The sequence below is a fragment of the Pteropus alecto genome, unplaced genomic scaffold (genome assembly GCF_000325575.1).
Source record: "Pteropus alecto unplaced genomic scaffold, ASM32557v1 scaffold359, whole genome shotgun sequence".
Lineage (NCBI taxonomy): Eukaryota > Metazoa > Chordata > Mammalia > Chiroptera > Pteropodidae > Pteropus > Pteropus alecto.
Genome location: NW_006443119.1, coordinates 4,296,359 through 4,319,176, shown reverse-complemented (window position 1 = coordinate 4,319,176; position 22,818 = coordinate 4,296,359). Strand labels below are relative to the sequence as shown.

Below are 22,818 nucleotides of genomic sequence, written 5' to 3'. Positions count from 1 at the left end.
CTTTTAGGGAAGGCTACAAAGAAAAAATATATATATATTTTTTTTCTGCACACACACACACACACACACACACACACACACACACACACACTATCTATCTATCTATCTATATATGTGTGTGTGTGTGTGTGTGTGCGCAGAAAAAATATATACACACACACACTATCTATATATATATGTGTGTGTGTGTGTGTGTGTGTGCAGCAGAACTTTCTGCTTCTAAACTTACTCTTCTCCACTTCATTTTCCACATTTCAATCTGATGTTTTGAAAAACACATCTGATTGTGCTGCTCACCTCCTTAAATTGTTGCATGCTCCACATCAGCCTTATGACAAGGCCCTGCACAATCTCATCCTATTGCCTTCTAACTTCATCTCTCCTTAGATTTTCTGTGTGCAATTTGGCTTTCTTTCAGTTCTTGGTTAAGTTATTATCATTAAACTATCAAGTCTTTCACTCATGTTTTTCTCTCTGTTTTAAATTCTCTTCCCCAACTTCACCTAGTAGATCTGTATTTATCTTAAAGATCCCAGCTCAAACATCATCCCTCAGAAAAATATTTAGACTACCCAGATTAGCAAAACTTGTCCTCTTTTATTATATACTCTCACAAGACCCTTAATTTTTCCTTGTAGTATTTGCTTTTGTTTGTAATAATATATTTATTTGCAAAATTATTTGTTTTAATAATTTTATACTACACAAGTATACCTAGTTAAGGAATAAAATCCAGCCCACAGACCACTTGACAAGTCATACATCCTGTTATAGAGCTCCATCTAACCATATGAAGAGATGCCCTTTTACTAACTAAAAAATACACTGTCTACTCACCAAGCAGTATGCACATAGGCTGCATCTAGCCAGAAGAGGCCCCTTTATTTAATTTGCACAAAGAAACCCAGTGGCTTAGCTAAAGCTCTGTATAACTCCCTCCTTGATAAGCTCTATGAGAGCAAACATTATGACTGTTTTTGTCATGTTTTTGTTAGCATTATATCTAGAATATAAGTAGATGTTCATTAATATTTGTTGCTTTAATAAATGAAGGAATGATCCTCGGACATAGAAAAATAGACATGTATTTAATTTTTGTGTGCTTTTTCTGGGTTCATTGGTTTTCATCTTAACAAAAACATTTCACTTTCTGTGATGCTTGAAGAGGCTTCAACTTTGCAGGAAGTTTCTCTTAGACAGAGGTCTCAGTGCTCTGAACCTTGAATTGGTCCCCATACTCTGAGCTTCCTTCTGACACTCTGGATATGCTAAACTTCTAGCTTGGGGTTTTCATTTTCTCCCCTACAGGCCTCTTGGAGAGAGTCCTATCTCTCCATTCAACTTCTCTCTTTTTTTTTTTTAAGTTCAAGTGCACTAGCAATTCAGATAATTTCTTTTATCTCCTTTGTCAACTTTGCAAGAAGTAAGTCGTTGTTGGTAGAGAAAAAAGAGAGAGAGAGAGAAGTGAGTTGATTTTCAATTTTCTAAGTTTTTTCCTTTTCCTATTCTGGTTTTCTGATAATTTTCTTGAACACTAGAGTTTCAATATGCAAGATACTTTCTCTGTATCTTGCATGATGGCTGATTGAGAGCAGGTACCTACAAAGTGAAATAGAATATTCGCATAAGTTTCATTTGTAAAGAATGGAAGAATCTGTTTGAAATCATGGATGATAGTAAATAAGGCAACCTTTATAATGCCAGAGTTGTCATCTACCACTGATGTCTCCTTGTATCTTTTGAATGAATAAGACTGAGGGTCAGACATTTTCACATACCTGTTGTCTCCTTCCCTCTAAACTGAACTTCAAGCTTAGAGTTTCAATCTAATGGAAGTGTGTGAGATTTGGAGTCAGACATACTTGTGTTTCATACCTGGTCTTACTGATTACTAGATTTGTGAGTCTGATAAGTAGCTTATCCTTCTGAGACTCAAATTTTCCACCTATAAAAATGAGAGTATTTTATTTCCTTGTAGGGTAATTACTAAACTTTAAAATACATAGCTTGTCTTAATAGGTTAGTATATAGTATTTTTTAACCAAATATTAATTTTTGCATTTTCATTTCTAACTATCTCAGAAATCCAGAGTGTAAGGGACAACTTTATTTTTCCAAAAGCTTTTCAGGTTAATATGCTACTTTCATTCTCCCTACTTATTCTGCTAAATCCAGGGTCAGGTTTTTTGCTCTGCTCCCATTCAGCAATGTAACATGGAGGTATCCAGACATTCTTGCCAGAAAAATACGTTTTTCATAATCCAATGTATGTATGTCTCTGGTGCATTGTGTGCACATGTGTGTGTGTGTGAGATGTGGATGTAAATTGGGCAAAAGCTGGGGTTTCTAGACAGATAAATATTAGACTTGCACCAGACAAAAACAAATAAAAGGAACATTATTTTCCTCTGAGTCTTGCCCTCCTACCAGATGTTAGTAGCTGTTAGGAACTAAAAGGAAATTGGGTAATACTTATCAAGTCCTTGTCTCTGCCTCTTCACAGAGACATCAAACACTCTAGAACAAGATACAATGACTTCCTTCATTTTTTTTTTAGTATCTTCCTAAAAAAGGCTCATTAACTTCTGTGTATCAATGCTACATATATCAGAGTCTCAGTTGAGATAGAAAGAATGCTTTTCTCCAGTATTGAGATATTTCAAGAGCAAAGGCCATGGTTAAGAGAACTAGGTTCTCAAGTTAGCTTTGCCATGAACTAAATATGTAATATTAAACAACTCCTTTATCCTCTTTGGAATTAAGTTTCATAATATTTCTACCACATGGTTATTTTTGAGTAGTAGACATATTAATATTCCAAGAAGTACAGGAAACTATAAAATGCAAAAAAAATCATAATTTTCTACCATATTTATAAAGAAAAGTCAGTTTAAGGATTGGAAAACCATATTAATTATCTATGTTCCTTCTTAATGATAATGGTTTGCTAATATTTAATTCATTGATCCATGTTTTCCTATGTTGTTCGCTTATGTCTTTTTTCCCTGGTATTCTTTTAATTTTTTCAATTTAATGAACAGTATAGAGTTTATCTTTTCCTGTCTACCTATATGCCAGATTTTCTGTCTTTCCTTTGCTTGAGTGCTTCATAACCTCAATCTGCCTAATGGAAAAGACCATGTTCTCTACCACTCACTCCCCTGCAGCTCTGAAGTCTAGATTCTCACTTCAATACTTTGTCCTGGTTTCCATGTGTTCAAGGCAGTACTGCTGTATGTATCTAGCAACGGTGTGAATCTCCCTCTTCAGACTTGAAGTACCACAAGAGCATTCTTTCATTTATTGGTTCATTTAACACATAATTATCAAAAGCTTAAGATATGGCAATAATTGGGCTAAATTCTGGGTGTGTGGAAATGACTAAATAATAATCTCTGTCATCAAAAAGCTTATAAGCTAGTTGAAAAGTCAGATAATAAATAATTTCAGTTGTAGGTGACCAGTGCTATCATATAAGAATAAATGAAATGCCAAAACAACTGAGATGGGAGGGATATCTAGATGGAAAGATGGTGGTAAGACTGACCGCAATGGAGGCTTGAAAAAAACTTAACCTATCCTCTCCCTCACTGCATAAGTAATACATATCATTTATCATGGAAACTTCAGAAAATTCAGGAGACAATAGAAATTTACCTATAATTATATCATGCAGAATCATGCACTACTAACATTTAAATGATTTCCACACAGATTTTTTTCTATGCACATTTTCATATAGTTCAGATTATTTTGTATATACTATATCATATCCTGCTTTTTAACTTATTATTTTCCATTGAATTACAAAATTTTCATATACATCATTTAAAAGCTGTATAATATATACTTTAAAAATAACAATGTATTAGTTTCTGTTTACAAATATACATATATTCATTTGTATATCCTCAGTCTTTTTTCTATACACACATAGTCACATAGATGTAGATATATATCTTTGTTTTCTTTAACTATTAGGATCATATAACCTTTACTGTTTTATAATATTTCTTCCTTGACAATATCATGAACACTTTTCTTGATGTATAACATTAAAATTTTTATTGCAAAATATGGTATACATGAAAAAGAATGTATAAAACAAACATATATTTAAGAAATATAACAAAACAAACACCTAGGTACTCTCTGTGTAGGCTAAGAAATAAACAGCACCATAAATCTAGAAGCTTCATAAGTGCTCCTAATCAAATATATGACAAATAGTCACTATCCCCAATTTTAGGTTTAAGCATTTCCATGTTTTTAAAGGAATATATTATCCCTAAACAGTATATTATTTAATCTTGCCTTCTTTTGAACATTAAATAAATAGAATATACACATACACAAATGTCTATGTAATTTCCTTCTATTATTCATCATTATGATTTTGAGATTGATCTATGTTGATTTGTGAAAATGTAATTAGTCCCTTTAATCTTTAACAGGAGTTAGCAAACTTTTTCTATAAAAGATCAATTAGTGCACATTTTAGTCTTTGCAGGCCATACAATCTCTGTTGCAACTAGTCAGCTCTACTGTTATAGTGCAAAAGCAACCATACACAATATGTAAACAAATGGGTATGATTGTGATCCAATAAAGCTTTATTTACAAAAACAGGTAGCTGACCCATGAGCTGCAATTTGCCCCCCTGCTTTATAATTAATTCATTTAATGCTCTTAAATACTATATCATGAGCATTTACTTCAATTTAAATATCCTGTCTTTGAAGAACATTTGGTGTGTTTGTTTTGTTTTTCTTGTAAACAAAACTGTTATAAACCTCTTGCATATGTTTCTAGGTTTTCTGGATTAAATATCTAATGGTAATATTGCTGGTTCATAGGATATGTTCATCTTCAACTTCAGCAGGTAATATCAAACTGGTCTTCAAAATGATATCAATTTATTCTTCTTCTAATAGGAAACTAGAGCTTGCATTGCAGTAGTTTTAATTTTTTCAGTCTATTGAGTATGAAATGATCTGCAGTCTTAATTTGTGGTCTGTGGTCTTATTTTCCCCTGGCTACTCATGATATTAAAAATCTGTTCATATCACATTTATATTTCCTCTCATCTAAAATTCCTATTCATTTTTTTATCCATCATTACATTAAGCTGATCTTTTTTAGTTTTAGTTTTTATTGTTAGAAGCTTTAGATATTCTAGGTATTAGCATTGTACCTATATTTTTGTTGTAAATATCTTTTTATTGTTTTTGCCTTTTTTCTTTTTTGTGATTTATTTTAAAAAATAGAAGTTAATTTTTATGTAATAAAATTTATAATTATTTTCTTTTACGTTTTCTATCTTTTACTACCCCAAATGTTAAAAATATTATCATGTATTATCTTCTAAACACTTCATAGGATGATTTGTTTGTTGTTTTTTTCCTTCTATTAGGATATTAATACATTTGAAATTGATTTTTTTTTATGGTGCAAGCTACTCAATTTCATTTTTTCCCATAAGGATAACCAACCATTCCAGGACCATTAATTGACTATTCTTTGTTTTCCACCAATCTGAAATGTCAGTTCCTTTGTGAAGAGTTTTCTTCATATTTCGGAACTTCATTTTCTTCTACTAGTATGATTGTTTATCTCTGTTCCAACACCACACCTTAACTACTGTAGCTTTGTAATAAGTAATGATATTTGAATGGTAAATCCCCTCATCTTGTTTTCTTCAATAGTATTTTTTTTCTTCTCTTGGATCTTTGTACTTCCATATAAATTTTAGAATTTGTTGTCAATCCAACATACAACCAGGCAAAACCAACCCATTTGGGATTCTGATTGAATTGTCCTGAATTAATAGATTGTCCTGGGTCATAGAATTTTAGATTAATTGAAATCTTAAGAATATTACATCTTCCAGCTCATAAGCATGGTATAGTTCTCTATTTATTTCAGTCTTCTTTAGTTTTCTTCATTAAAGTTATATAATTTTTTGATAAAGCTCTATATTCCTAGGTACTTTATATTTTTAAACTATTATAAATGATAGCCCCTTTAAATTTAATTTGTTATCAGTACGTTGAAGTACAGAAATGTGGTGAATATTTACATATAAATTTTGGACCAGAAAGCTTGTTTAACTCTTTTAGTAATTCTAATAATTCATCAATAGTTTCTTTTAGATTTTCTACATACAGAATCACATCACATCATCTGTAAAGAATATTTCTTCCTTCTCAATGCTTATATTTCTAATTTATTTATCTTGTTCTACTGGGCTGGCTAGAATATATCCAATCTAATTTTGGAGAGAAATGAATACACAGACACCTTTAACTTGTTCCTAACCTTAAAGAGAATTCCTTAGTATTTCACCTCTAAGTATATGTTGACTGTAGAAGAGTTATACACATGCTTTATCAGCTTAAAAAACAAACAAACAAACAAAAAAACCACTTTTATTCTTAGTTTACTAAAGATTTTTCTCATAAGTAGACATTGAATTTTAAAAATGCTTTTGGTAGCTATTGAAATATGTTTTTTTTTCCTTCAATAAATTTATTTGAAGTATATGATTAGACTGTTTTAAAGTTAAACAAACTTTACATTCTGAAATAATACTAACTTGGTCATGTAACCATTTTATACATTGCTGGATTTGGTTTTATGACATTTTGCTTAAGAATTTTACGTTTATGCCTGAGTGAGACTGTACTGTTAACTTTGGTATTAAGATAATGCCAGCTTCATAAAATGAGGTGAAATGTAGTTCTTTTTTTTCTATCACCTAAAATAGTTTGCATAAGATTGAAATTAATTTATCCTTGAATGTTTTATAGGACTTATTAGTAAATTTTTCTTGGCCTGGAAGTTTATAGTAGTCTTTATTTCTTAAAATAGTTTCCAGGTTTTCTCCTCATTCAATATTGGTAAGTAATTTTTTTTCAAGAAATGTATACATTTCATAGAAGTTTAAAAATATATTGAGATAAAATTGTTCATAACATTACTTTTTATCTTTTTGTGTGTGAAACCTCTGAAATTGTATTTTTTTATTAATTGATAATAGAATTTATTTATGCCTTTAGTTGATTTTCTTGGTCAGTATAATGAGCAGTTTACCTAAAAGTTTATAAACTTTACCTTTGTGGATCTGCTCTATCGTTATCTTTCTTTTATATATCATTATTGTTTTTTCTTCTTTCTTTTTTATACTTGTTTTGATAACTTTTTAAGATACATGCTCAACTAATTACTTCTCAACCTCCTTTTTTAAAATAACAAACAAGCATTTGAAATGATAAACTTTCTTCTAATAATATTCTAAATGCATTATGCATGTTTTAGTATATGATTCTTTTATTACTGTTTCATTCTAAATATTTCTTAATTTCCATTATAAGTTCCTCTTTGAAACATCGGTTAGATTATTAAACATTTGAAATTTTTCAAGTTATCATTTTTGGTGACAATTTCCAACTTAATCATACTGTGGCCTGAAAATGTAGTCTACATTTTAAGAAAATCCTATTTTAAGAATTTTTGAGACCAACTTCAGGGTCCAGACATAGGTCATTTTTTTTTTTTTTAATGACCCAGGTATACTTGGAAAGGATGATTTACCACAAACTTTTAGATAATGTTGCCAAAATTTCCTGTATCTTTACTTCCAGTTCTAGGACCTAGTCTTCTATGTCCCTGGAAAAGACAATTGAAACATGGAGTTTTGAACTGGGTCTTTGTGGTATTGAATCTTTGCTCTGAACAGTGTGCTCACCATAGATCAAGTCAATCTCTGTTGCCAAGAGATGGTGTTGACCTTCTTTTATTTTTTCAGCCCTGAAATATTCATTGAAGATAGCTAACCCCACAAAAGAAAGAGAGTTTGTTTTCCAAAGTTTCTCCAACTTCCAGGAACATCAATTCACATCTTTTGTGGTGTTTCTTGCCCTGCACATCCTAACTCTGGCTGGCAATGTCATCATTGTGACTATAATTCATATTCACCATTATCTCCACAACCCCATATACTTCTTTCTAAGTGTCTTCTCCACATCAGAGACTTTGTACTACCCAGTCATTATCCCATGCATGCTTTCCAGCCTCATAAGCTAGAGCCAATCTATATCCCTGGAGGGCTGTGGGGCTCAGCTCTTTTTCTTCCTTGATTATGCCATCACTAACTGCCTCCTGCTAGCAGTAATGGGGTATGATCACTATGTGGCCATCTTCAATCCACTTCATTACTCAATCATCATGAATAGGAGGGGCTGTGCCATGCTGTTCCATAGGATTCTTGTTCTCAGTGGTTCAGGCTGTGTTCATGTCAGACTGTTCTTTTGCAACACATTGAGCATTTCTTCTGTGATGTTTGACCTGTGTTGGACCTAGCTGGTGCTACCCCAATCATCAATTATATCCTGACCCTAATTATCAGCCTCTTGGCCACCATCCTCTTCATCTCCTATGTCCTCATTATTTCCACCATTCTCAAGATTGCTTCAGCTGAAGGCTAGAAGAAGCCCTTACCACCTGTGCCTCTCATCTCACTGTGGTCATTGTCCACTACAGTTGTGTCTCTATTGCCTACTTCAAGCCCAAGTCAGAGAACACCAAGGATAAAGATCAATTAATCTCAGTGACCTACCCTGTCAAAACACCTTTACTGAACCTTGCTGTGTATAGTCTGAGAAACAAAGGAGCCCAGGATACTCTGTGGAGAGTAGTGGGTAGAAATTTTTTTCCTAAGATGAAATTGCTAACCAAATAGGCATGTGTGTCTTCCAGATGGAAGCTTTAGGCAAACTTATAGATCCAGGGTTTCGAGTGATTGGTGAAGTCTCATACATCACAGACAAGGCCAGAGCAAAAGTAGAGCTGGGGACTACCCTCTAGTAATTAATTGTCACTTCCTCCATCTCTTTGTTAACAAAATACAGATCTGTAAACAGACATCCATTTGCCCTATTCTAGAAGATGATTACAAGGTCAGAGCATGATGGTCTGACATTCATCTGAAGCTTAAATTTAAAGTGACTAGTCCACTTTGGGTGAAATATAAGCCACATTAAAATCACAACTCGACTGAATATTCTTTTTATAAATCAGATCGTTGAACGGGTAGTGCTAGAAAGAATATTGTGCAGAAATCTAACTACTTTGTGTTTTAATAAGATAAGCAAAGCAAAAATATAGATATCTTTTAGAAAATGGGATTGGAATGATCTAAAAACCTTCTAGAGAGAATATTTTCAAGCAACCCACTGCAAGTTTCCTGTCATTCACATGTGAGACTCCAAAGAAAAGGGGACTAGGGAATGCAAGGTAGGGAGAAGGGAAATTAAGTAGAAAGTTCTTAACCACATATGACAGCCCTGAAGTTCTGGCCCCATTAACGGAGCTCACCTGACTGGGTCTGAATCTTCGCTTCTGACTGAATCTTCACTTCTTCACATGAAGAAGTCCTGCTGAGGCTGAAAGAAATATCTCCCTCATAGCCAGGATAAACAACAGTTCTGAGGAAGAGAAGACAAATGGCTCAGGGAGTAGATTGCTAAAAGAAAGCTATGAAATTGTCTAAAGGAAAAAAAAAATCAGAAGCAGATCTAAACGGCAGCTTCTAGTGGAAGGAGAGTAGAAGAAGATAGAAAGAAAGGAGAGGGTCAAGAGGAGCCAAAAAAATTTTGGAAAGGTTTCTCAAAGTGGGTCCTCTCCTGTCCTTTGGAAGCCAAGTCACAAAGACAAGGAAAGAATTAAATGGAAATATGAAAAAGAGTCAGCATAATACCTTTCTGATAAATTAGATAATTTCATTACTCCTGAAAAGCTGGAAAAGTCAATAGTAATGAATTTGGTTGTGAAAACACCTTCATAAGATTAAATTGACTTAATTAGAAATGGAATAATAAAAGACTATTTACTGTCCCTCATCTCAAAACTATAAAAAAGAATCAGAGTGAACTTTAAACTCAATTTGTGAGACAATATAGGTGTTGAATAAAACTATAATGATTAAAAGTTACAGTTTCTGAGTAAATCAAAGTTAATGTACGGAGCTATTTGTAAAAAGATAAAAAAGAAATACATGACTACATAGTTGTAAAATTTTCTGAAATATGTAATTATTAAATAAAATATCTAAAGTGATTTTGAATTTTATAGACTATATATGTATGCACAAAAAAAGCTAACCTTAAAATTTCTGCAATTCAATCTACTTTGTAATTCTGAGCTCTCAATCTGTCTGATGGAGGAAAAGTTCATCATCTAATTTTTTTCATTTAAACTCATGCTATTTAGTGATTAAGTCATTTTATGAGTAAAGACAAGGAAATTCAAGGTCCTGCTCCTCTCCCTTCTACTTGAATATCCTAGGGGTGAATCAAGTTCTGGTCAAGGCTCTAGTTTTCTTAGCATGAAGGAAGAGAAACTTGATTCATGGTCACTTCCACTTGCCCATGTTGGATTCTATGGAGATATTCGACTCCCCATGGCCAACCTTGTTGGTCCATTGAGACGACTCTGATCTTGTCAGTTCTTTGATTAATATTGTCCCTCCACTTTATCTTCCTTGTGACTACTCTAGGTCCACTGGCCCTCTTTCAGCTACTTCTCGAGGTTGCCTAAACATTCCGCTGCACCCTTGACCGTGTAATGGAGTGAATGTGACTCAGTGAAGTGTCACCAAGCCATGTACCTAGATTCTCTGCTCACTCATTTCTGCTCCAACAGGATTTAGGCCTTTTCTAAGAGGCTTCTCTGGGAAGCAAGGGGCATACACCCCTTGAACTTTTATCAGACCCCTCCCTCCTTTCTTACACAAGCATTTAGCCGGTGGGTGCTGCACTGGGCCTTTCTCAATATCCCACTAACTACAGTGTTGTTGTCTTCTCCGCAAAGCTGGATGCCTTTATTTTATTTTGGCAGAAAATCTGAAGTCTTACAAACTCTATAGTTTACATTATACATATCATATACAAAATACTTTTGTACTTAGGCTTTTGTTATTCAAAATCATTCTTTATAAACTAAATTAGGTTTTCCTCTCTAGGAAAGTTTGCTAAAGTTAAAATTTTTTTCAGCTTTTAAGACAAATGTTTTAGTTATTAGTTTAAAACAATATTTTTGAAATCCAATTGACTTCTTTTTATTCTGGATTATTTTGGCTTACTATTCCCTGCAGCAAATCAAATTCCTCTGAAACAAAGTTCAGTGTGAAAACAATGTAGAATTTTTATTTTGTTACATTTATCTGTTTAATCCATGTGTCAATAACATTGATTGTCATGGTGTTTTCTTATATCTTATTATCTAATAGGGCTAATTGACTGCCATTTTTCTTTCAGAATTTTTTGGGGGGTGTTTTTCTTGTTTAAATTTTTCATATAAATTTTAGAAGCAGCTTGTTTAATTGTTTAATTTATACCCAAAGCACACACACATAATCAACAGTTACACATGTAAAGTTGACATAAGTGGAGCCATTTCAAAAAAGTCAGAGCCACTCTACCATAGAAACTTCCTTACATGTCTTGCTCCTTCAACCCTTGTTGGCAAAACAACCTTTGGACTTGGCCAAGCCAACATTGTTTTACTACTATTTGTGAAGTCAGCAGAACAGCAGACATCCTGACCACAAGCACCTAAGATTATGAATTCTTTTATGTGAAGATAGAATTCATACCAATCATATAGAGTTAAAGAATAACTCAGCTTTATAACATCAATAGAACTTCTTTCTTATTTTCATGGAATTATTCCTTCCTTTTTTTCACAAAAATTCCTTGCTTTCACCCTGTAATCTGGACACTATTTGGGTTTCTGTCTGAATCTGGGATGCTAGAATTGTAATATCTTTGATATCAAATAAATGCTTATTTCTCATTTTGCCTTTTTATTTTTAGGTTAACACACACCTACAAGCAAACCAAATTCTGGCATTGTTTTGTTAGAATCCTATTGTATTTGTAAATTAATTTATAAAAACTTGACTTCTTGATGATCTTGAGTCTGTCCAAAAACATTGTCATTTTCCATTTGTTCAAGTCTCCTTTGAATTGAAAAATTTTACAATTTTCTATAATTTTTAAAAAGTTTTATAGTTTTATGTTTTACATTTAAGTTCATGATCCATTTTATTTCATTTTGCATAAAGTGTGAGGTTTTGGTCAAATTTTAAATTTTTGCTTATAGATATCCAATTGCTCCAGCCCAATCTGTCTAATAGACTATCATCCTTCATTGAAATGCATTTGCACATTTGTCAAAAGTCAGTTGAACATATTTCTGTGGCTCAATTTCTGGTAATCTATGCATCCATTGATCCTCAAATACTACACTGTCCTGATTAATGTAGCTGTATAGAAAGTCTTAATATTGGATAGAGTGAATCCTGTCACTTTATTATTCTTCGACAGGATTGTTTTAGTTATTCTAAGTCCTAAATAAGCTTGTCTATGTCTACAAAAACACCTTACTGCAATTTTATAGAAATAGCATTAAATCTTTAGATCAATTTAAAGAGAAGCAACATCTTTACCACGTTGTCTTCCAATCCATAAACACAATATATCTTTCAATGTGTTTAAGTCTTTTTAAAATTTTTATTAGCATTTTGTAATTTCAACATACAAATCTTATACATATTTTGTTAAGTTTGTTGCTAATTATTTCATTTTCTTTGGAGAAATTGTAAATGGTATTGTGCCTTTAATCTTGTTTTCCTCATGTTCACTGTTAGTATATAAAAATGTGATTGATTTGTATGTGTTTATATGCTATGTTGTGGCCTTGCTTATTTTACTTACTAGTTCTAGGAGGCTTGAGTTATGTTGGGGGTGGGTGGGGGGTTGATACCTGAGTCTTTCTATAAAGACAATTATATCATCTGCATAAATAGGGACAATTTTATTTATTCCTTTCTGATCTACATGTGTTTTATTTCCTTTTTTGATTTATTGCAATGGCTAGAACTTTCATTCTATGTTAAATAAGAGTGATAAGAGCAGACACCCTTGCTTTATATCTTTTTACCATTAAATATGATGCTATCTAGAGGTCTTTTGTATATGCTCTTTACACAATCAAGATAATTCTCGGTCTTAACTGGCTAAGAATTTTTGTTGTGAATAGGTTGGATGTCAAATGTTTCTCTGTGTCAATTGATATATGATCTTTATCTTGTTAATATGGTGGATGACATTATGTGATTTGTGACTATTGAGCTAGCCTCGCATTACTGGAATAAACCCAATTTGGTCATGGTATGTAATTCTTTTTATACATTGTTGGATTTGGTTTGTTAATTTTTTTAAAGAATTTTTGCATCTAAGTTTGTGAGAGATATTGATCTATAGTTTTCTTTGTAGTTTAGGTTACAAGGTAATATTGGCCTCATAAATTATCAACCCACAAAGTGAGCTCGTAAGTGTTCTCTCAGCTTCTGTTTTTTTGGAAGAGATTGTGTAAACATAATGTTAACTTTCCTTTCAATGTTTGGTAGAATTCTCCATTGAAATCATCTGGACCTGGGCATTTCTTTGTCAGGGTTTATAAATTGTGAATTCAATTTCTTTAATAGTTATATGACTACTCAAATTATTATCTATTTAATAGTTACAGTATTACTTAGATTATCTGGTTTAGTTTTGGTAGTTTGATTTTATAAATCTAATGTTGTTCTTTTAATAGCTGCAGATTCTGTAGTGATAACCCCTATATCATTCTCGATATTGGTAACTTGTATCTCCTCTCTTTTTAACTTTTGTCAGACTTGCTAAAGATTCATCAATTTTGTTTATTTTTTAAAATTTATTACATTGATTTTCTCTATTATTTTCCTATTTTAAATTTCATTGCCTTCTGCTCTTATCTTTATTATTCCTTACTTTCTGCTTGCTTTGGGGTTTTGCTCTTCTTTTCTGGTTTCTTGAAGTAGAAACTTATGTTATCAATTGAGATATTTTTTCCTTTCTAATGTAAGCATTTAGTTCTACAAATTACTTTGTTAACACTACTTTAGCTGCTGTCACATATTATGATATATCGTATATTCATTTTTATTTTTTCTATATATTCTTTTATTTCTTTTGAGACTTTGTCTTTGACTCATGAATTTGTTAGACATGCATTGCTTAATTTTCACATTTTTAGAGGTTTTTCTGTTGTTCTTCTGTTATCAATTTTTAATCTGTACCCCAGGCATTTTATTTACTATTTTAGAAGACTCTGGATCCTATATAAATCTTTTATTTTAGCAGAAAATTGTCCAGTTCAGGTTTAGCATGCAGGTCCTGGCCTACTTCTGTGGGCTCTAATTCCAGTGATCGTATAGTTCTCAGAGCATATTTTCTGTGTTATTTGGATCTCCTTGGTTTATCTGGTGCTGTTAGGACTGCCACTAATCACTGATGATGCTGCCTGAGGTGGGTAGAAAGGATTTTCCCAAACTGGGATGCTGATGGAGATGAGAGTCTTAGACTTGTGGGGACAGAGGCTTCTATGGCAAGGGATCATTGGAGTTATTTATTCCTTAATGGTTTGGTATAATTATCTTCTGACTATATATCATATTTAATAGCCTGAAATTATCTGGAGCTGAGACTCTTGTTATGGAGAGGTAGCTCTTTGACAACTTTCTCTATGACTTTTTCTAGAGAAAAGGTCAGTTTAGATTGTTTTTTGTTGCTTTATGCTGATTACTGAAGAAAATAAGGGGATATCTCAAATTTATAATTCCAGCTGTGATCTTTTTTGGATCCAGGCTTATCTAATTAGATATCTCTTTTAGACATTTTCATTTAGATGTCTAAGGTCATCTCACATAAAACACATATGAAAAAAAGTAGTATACATTCCCCAAACTAGTAAATAACACCGTCTCTATGCAGTTGCTCAATCTGAAAGCCAGTGAGTCTGTATTGATCCCTATTTTTCCCTCAGTCCCCTTTCTCAGCATTGAATTTGACAGTACATTTTTATGCAAAAGGGGGCAAAATATACATATTCTATTAGTGTCACAGAGTGCAAAGCAAAATAACGTTATATGGAGAAAATCTTGAAGTAGAGAAGTAAAAAACGATCTCTCGAACTCTCATTAACCTGTAGCTTGGGCTATGCATAAGTAGATATAGGAATGGAATATTTATAAATAAAAATTTTTAAAAAGAGAAACAGGGACCATGTAAGTGATGATGTAACAATTGGAACCTCCTAGTTGAGACAGCCTTGTTAGAAAAGGAGAACATTATCAGCCTGTCTGTGCCAGGGTGCTGTGGCAGCTCTTTGCTAAACTACTGAAAGGGGAGAGTAAATCAGCCTTTGGGGCCATCTAGACTGGTGTCTCTTGACAAGTTTTGTCATCTCTACCTACCTACAGGATAGAATGTGAATTTATACATTTCTTTCATCACCACTGAAACTACTCCTATCCAGAAACAATCTTTTCTCACTATTTACTCTCCTTGTTTACACTTGTTCTTTTTCCAAATCTCTGTACAACAGCTAACGTTATCTTTTAAAAATAAAAATCAGATCATGCCCTTCCTCTAATTAAATCTATCCAATGGATTCCCATTGAACTTGTAATAAAATCTACTTATTCATGATGGTCTGTAAGCCCCTCCTTGTCCTTGCTGCCCCATTCCATTAAGAATGACCTCATCTCTTATGGCTAACTCTTTACTTACTAGTCCAGTAATTACCAACATAGCAGGTTTATTTTCGCTTAGGATCTTTACACTGGCTATTCCTTTAGTCTACAATGTTCTTTCTCCAGATTCTCGTTCATTAATTCATGCTTGTTTTTTTCTATCATACAAGCCTTAACTCAAGTGAGAATTAATCCTCAAGTTTTCTTTCCCTGACCATTTTATACACAGTAATGCCCACCAATGCCATTTCTCCATTAAGTGACATTCTCCATTAGATGTTTTATGGTTCTTATATCATATAACATTATCTGAAACAAAATGAAAAGGAATAGAATATTGTATATATAATAAATACTAAATAGAAGAAATAAAAAACACTAAAACAAACAAGCAGTAAACAAATCAAAGTTTCTGCTGTCAGGAACTTACATTCAAATAGGAACATAAATAATTTTAAAAGTACATAAGTAATATATAATGTTATTTTGATAGTGATAACTGCTTGAAGAAAAACAAAAGTAAAGAAGGACAAAAGGATAGTCACGTGAATGAAAAAAGGAGTGCTGTAATAAATTTAACAAAAGTAACCTCACAGAGTGATCTGATCATAAATTACTGCTTGGACAGGTCATGATGGGTAGTCATGCCCCAAGCATAGAATTTCTCTAGTAAAAGGTTTATTTTTACCTTAAGCAAGCCCTGTCCATTTTTCTTGTGCATCTAGGTTAACACACATTGAAATGCCACTTTTTCAGATCCCTGAGAAGTGTAACCACTCTCAAGAGAGTATATAATCTTGTTAACTATCCTGTAATCCAATCTCTGCTTCATGTAATCTTCTTTATGTTACCTTCTTAATTCCAAACGTGTAAAAGAAATTGCAAAGGTATTATTACCCGAGGCATTTAAGACCTTCCTTTTCAGCATATATTATTAGTTTGGCACAAATAAGATCATAAAAATTCTGTACAGATTTGTTTTTATGTCAACATTTATTTGACCTGGCCAGCAGCATTCTAAGGAAGCCCATCCAAGACCACCCTGGGTACATTGTATTAGGTACCAGCAAGGACACATTGCTCCTCACAGGCTCCCGGCTTTGCATTGGGTGAGCTTGAGTGAATGTTCTCTCAGAATCCTGGACCTCCTTTCTTTAATTAGCAGGCCATGACTTTATTTGAACTGTCCTTAGAAAATCCTCCTGGTGGATAGAATTGGGATAACCTAAGGAAAGAAGAAAAATGGATAGTTGCTTTTAATTTTAGTTTTTTTATTGGTTTCCTTATTTAGAGTCAAAACAAAATCTTTGTTGGTTAAAGAAGAGACTGAATTTTCTTTAGCTCCAAAGAGAAAGGATACTCGCTTCTCCAACTCAAATACCCATTGGGGTAATAATACCTGTTGCAGATTCCTGAATCCAAAATGGCAGAGATGGATGCCACGAGGCATCCAGTGTGGACACAACTGATCCTGGAGAAGCCAGCAGGAGCCCTAGGAAGAGTTCTTTGTGAAGAGCAGGGTTCCCTGGAATGAATTCACTCCAAGAGAGGGGCCATTGACTTGGAAAGTGTTGTAATTCTGGAGGCATCCAGTAAGCTCTTGCTTGAATATTCTTAAGTGACTAAGAATCTTTGTGGGGTTTCCTGAAGAAAAATTTCTTCTAGGGAATGAAGCAGTTCTATAGAGATATTCACCTCATTTGGCTCATCTGGAGACATGAATATAAAAGGTGGTTTCCCCTAGAAATTTGTCTAGACTCTATGGATCTCTAAGAAAAATTAAAATCAACATTGGAAATCATGCCTCCAAGGCCAATAAGCTCCATGATAGTCAGCATCCCATTGATACTCCTGCAAGAAGATGGCCAAGATGAGAGCCCTTTAATAGTTCTAAATTAGTCTATGCACACAATTAGAACAGGCTAGCTATAAAATTAGGCAGAATGAATGGAAAGCATATTTAATTGGTCTCTCAAAGCTTCAGAAAGAGAATTTAAATAAATGGATCAACCTATGATGTCATTTAAGTGCCAACCCAATACTTTGAAGTATTAAAAACAGCTGTCTTTATTTTTAAAAGGGGATGATGATTTGGAACTTGACTTATCAAGGACAGATATAAATTATAAATGCTCCAAAGAAAATTGGATTCAACTGTTCTTTAATAAACTAATTAGTTTTTTTCATGGCTAACAGGCCTCTGTTTGTGTCTGCCTATGTGTGTCTATATGTATGTTGTAAATATGAAATCATTTTCTACCTCCAGATGGTATCATTAAAATTACTTTAAAAGAAATTACTTGGATATTCTAAAATTCTCAGAAATAAACTTACTCAAATGCTTTTCAGCTTCACATGACCTAAGATTAATCACTAGTAAGTTTGTTGGTTTAAATAGAAGAGATATGTTTTTTGAATTATTGATATTACATATATTTTTATAGTTGTTGATATTACATATATATTTATAGTTTACCTGGGTTTTATAAAAAATAAACCTATGTTAATGACTTTGACATGTATAAAACATGTTTCTAGAAGTTATAAAATGTCTTCATAAATTTGACTTCTTAGTTTTCACTAGAAATTGAGGTTTTAAGAGTTAAAATTTCAATATATGTAGCAATAACTTTGCAGTTTTTCAGAAGGGCCTCTTGAACATTTCAAATGATTTTTTTTTTTATATTATAGTGCACAGGATGTATTATAGAATATGTGATGAACTTCTAGGGTATATTGTCTGGGTAAACAATGATTGTAAATTTAAAAAAATAGTCAAGGCTATGGGGAACCCAAGAGAGCCTCTTGGTTCTTTAAGGTTTCCTGGCAAACACCATTATTTTTGTTTTTATATTCTTTGTGATCACAGTTCATTAAATTAGTTAAAAGAACTTATGAGCTAACATTATTGAAAGGAGACACTTTATGCTATTGCCAAGGATTGATAAGGTCAATTCAAGAAAATGCCAAATTGGTAACTGATTTCTTTCACAGTGAGTGCCAAGGAGATAAAGACTTTAAGATCATAATCTAATCCTCACCTTCATATAATTTTTCTTAAGTTACCTCTTTAATCACAGATGTATAAAAAAACTGCAAAACTCTTATTCTTTGAACATTTGAGATCTTGCTTCTGAGCATGTGTCATCAGTTTGGCTCAAATAAACACTTATAAAAATTCATTACAGGTTTGGATATTTCTTATGTTGGCATTCATTCCTGGCAGCAAGGAATTGTAGCTTGTTTAGGTTGGGTGGCCAGGAAAGGCTTTTCTAAGAAGAGGCCATTTTAGTGGAAAAATGGACAAAGTGAAGGAGTAAATATGGCATACAAGAACCTGGGAGAAGAGTGCTGCAGGCTGACATAAAAGTAAGGGAAAGTGCCTGAAAATGGGTTATCCTGAGCGTGTGTAAAGAACAACAAACAGATCAGTGTGGCTGGGTATAATAATTACCAAAAAGATTAAGGAAAAGATTCAAATCATTGTCTTATAAGCTATGATAAGCTTATTAATTTTATTCTAAGTAAGATAGAAAATAATTGTAAGGACATCTGAGCAAAGGAATTATTTCATTTGGTTTATACATTAAAAATTTTACCTTGGCTGCTACTGCATAGAAAATCAATCCTCAGAACCAAAGAGGAAGCAAGAAGAGACCAGTCAGGACCTTATTGCTGTGGTCCACATTAGAGGTAGGGACAATTTGAAATAAGGTGAACCTTTGGTAAAGAGTTGACCAGTTCAATTGAGGACATTCTCTATTTAAGATGACAAGTAAATGTCCAGTAGATATAATGAGCTGATTGTTGAACATTCAACTTTAAATTTGGAAAGAAGTATGGATTGAAGACTTAAATTTAGAAATTGTTTAAAGCCAAAAAAGGGTGAGATCACGAGGTTGCAAGTATGAATACAGAAGTTGTCCATGCCTGAACGTGGAGGTACTCCAATATCAAGAGATTGACAAAAAGAAGAAGAAAAAAGAGGAAAGAGAAAGAACACTGGGAGGGAAAGAACAAAGTAAAAAATATAACAACTATGAAAGGGTAGGTCCTGGAAGTAATATGAAAAAAAAAATGGTTTCTGAAAAAGGAAAATTAATTATTTAGGTAAATACTACCAAAATGCCAAGTACAATGACTTAGAAGTGACCATTAGATTTGGCAATATGGTGTGTTTAGTCTCATTGAAAAAAATCTGTATTGGTAGAGTGATGGTGATAAAAGCCTATTTAGTGTCAATTCAAGAAAGAATAAGAAGAGAGAAATTGGGGACCATGTAATTCCCTCAGAGTTTTGATGGAAAAGAGAGTGAATAAGTGAGCCTGTAGCTGGAGAAGGATGTAGGATCAAAGAAGATCGTTTTTGTTTATCTGTATTCTTTCAGAATGAAAAAAATTAGAACAAATAAGTTTATAAATGAAAGTGATCTAATACAAATTTGATGATTCGGAGGAAATTGAGAGAACTGCCAAAGGAAAGTCCAGAGTAAGCAAGAGAGCTTAAGATGTAGTGCACAAGTGTGTAGATGGCCTTGTTAGAAATTCATGGAGTTCTCCCAACAGGGAGAGTGTACAGGGCTCAGAATTGAGCACAGATGCACATGGTTGGGTAGATGTAGTTGTAGGAGTAGTGCAAAAGCTTATTAAAAAGGAAATAATGGACCCAAAGTAGTCATTTCTCTCATGAGAGCAAACTAAGACTTAATTGCAGTTTCAACATCTCCCAGGAATGTGATCTTGAAACAGTCAATCTGAAATTTCCTGATTAGCACTAGTGAGATAATCTGCATGATAAGACCTCTGTATTTCCCTTCCAAGCAAAAGAAGAGGTCCTAGCCTAAAACAATTGTTTGCTACTAACTTCCTTGCCCCAACCTCTTTTTACCTATAAAAACCTATTTTGTGCAACTGCTCAGATTATTTCTCTACTTGCTAAATGGGGTGTTGCCTGATTCATGAATCACTTAATAAAGCCAATTATATCTTCAAATTTACTTGGTTAAATTGTTGTTCTTTAACAATCACTTCTAACTTCTATGAATTCTTAACGAAATAGAAAATAAAGTCATCTCCTAAAAATAAGGACAAAGAAGAACCTCTGGAACTTGGAAGATGGAAGAAAATTTGTAAAAAGATACCAAAGAAGGTGAGAGAGAGAAAGAGTAGTAGGTAGAAAATATAGCAGGTTATTCAGCAACATAAATACCACACTTAATGTTAAATGTTAGTTGTAAAGCACATTATTGATATAATTGGTATAATTTAAATACTATTTGTGGATTAGATAACAGTATTGTAATATTTAATATTACTATGCACATATGTGTCTATCTCTATATGTATCACATACGCATTAATTCCTATTAACTATACTGCAGTTACATAAGAGAATGCTCTTCTTTTTCGGGAATACACACTAAAATATTTAGGGTAAAGTGACACAATGGCTTCAACTTACTGTCGAGTAATTTGGAAACAAATTAGATAGGTAGGTAGATAATAGATGAGAGATAGATGGATAGATAGATAGATGATAGGTAGATAGATAGAAGTACAGAAGGAAAGAGAGAGAAATAGAATGATAAACAAGTAGGATGAAATGTGAATAATTGGGGTACCCATATAAATATTTAAAAGTTTATATCCTATGCTTGAAACTTTTTTGTAAGTTTGAAATTATATCTTTAAAAGATTTTAAAAAAAAACTTAAAAGCTTATATGAAAATTATTAAAATTTATTTAAAAGTATTTGTGCAGATAAGGGTTAACTCAGCAGGCCTATTTTCAAGAAAGACTTGTTTTTAGGACCGCTCCTGGGAGATGAGCTTTGAGATCTTGAATTATTCTGCTGATAACTGTTTTTGTATACCAGAGGCCTTAAGCCATATAATATCTGTTTGATCGGGTAATTTATGTTAACAATGTAATTTATGTTGAACACTTGTTTTTGCTCTGTAGGGCTGAAATCTGAGTATCTGAGGTCAGTAATTCAGATTTTTCATGCCTATATGGCTAACTCCTAATAATAATCCTGACATCAAAGCTCAGCTGAGCTTTCCTTTACTTCTATTGTCACTTTAAATTGTTGTTAGGAAAATTACACATATCCATGTTGATTTTAATCTGTATCTTTTTGCCATAAGAAATCAAAACTATGACTATAACAGTCTTTCTTCATCCTTGAAATGCTTTTAAGGGAATCATCTAGCTCAGTGGTAATCTTGAGGACCTCCAACTATTAAATAAATGGGTAAACAGCCTGTAACAATTCATCCTTAATAATCTTCTAATTTAATGCAATTCCAAAAACCTAATCTAAAGTTTGTATGGAAAAGCAAATGTCCAACTCCTTAAAAATGAAATAAAGCAAGAGGAATTTATCTTCCTGATAATTAAGATTTATTATAAAATTATAGTCGAGAATGTAATTTTGGTACAGTGAGCTAAATTGACCAATAGAGCAGAGCAGAAAGTGCCCAAACTGACCCATGCTTATATAGAATTATAATATGTGACAGAGATAGAATTGCAGACTAGTGGGGAAAGGAGAGACTCCTCAAACAAAAGTACTAGAATAATTGGTTGTCATTTTAAAAAATAAAAATGAATTTGGACATCTATCTTACTATATATACAAAAATTAATTCCAAAAGGATTTAAATATAACAATTATGTTAATATGCTTAGAAGAAAATAAAGATTATTCTGACATTAAGGTAGAAATATTTTTTTAAAGAAAGATACAAAAATGCTAACTATAAAAGATAAGAATTATACATTTGATTGCATTAAATTAATTTTTGTTCAATAAGAATTATCCAAAGACAAGCCATTAAATGGTAGCATATACTTGCATAATATATTAAGGACAAGAGTTAGGTGCCCAGAATACAGTCAAACACCTATAACGACATTTCGGTCAATGACAGACTGCATATACAACAGTGGTCCCATAAGATTATAATGGAATTGAAAAATTCCTATTGCCTAGTGATGTCATAGCTGTTGTAACATCATAGCTCAAAGCATTATTCACACGTATGTGGTGATGCTGATGTAAACAAACCTGCTGTACTGCCAGTCATATAAAAGTATAGTACATACAATCATGCATAGTATGTAATACTTGATAATGATAAAAAATGACTATATTGCTGGTTTATGTTTTTACTATAACATTCTTTTATTCATTATTTA

General features: G+C 32.7%; 1 protein-coding gene and 1 pseudogene across 1 annotated transcript in view; one reads left to right on the top strand and one right to left on the bottom strand.

Moving 5' to 3' along the window:
- The window catches only part of LOC102894441, a 25,206-nt pseudogene extending 8,053 nt beyond the window's left edge, over nucleotides 1-17,153 (top strand).
- The window catches only part of LOC102894700 (olfactory receptor 10J3), a 168,586-nt gene that overhangs the window by 15,223 nt on the left and 130,545 nt on the right, over nucleotides 1-22,818 (bottom strand).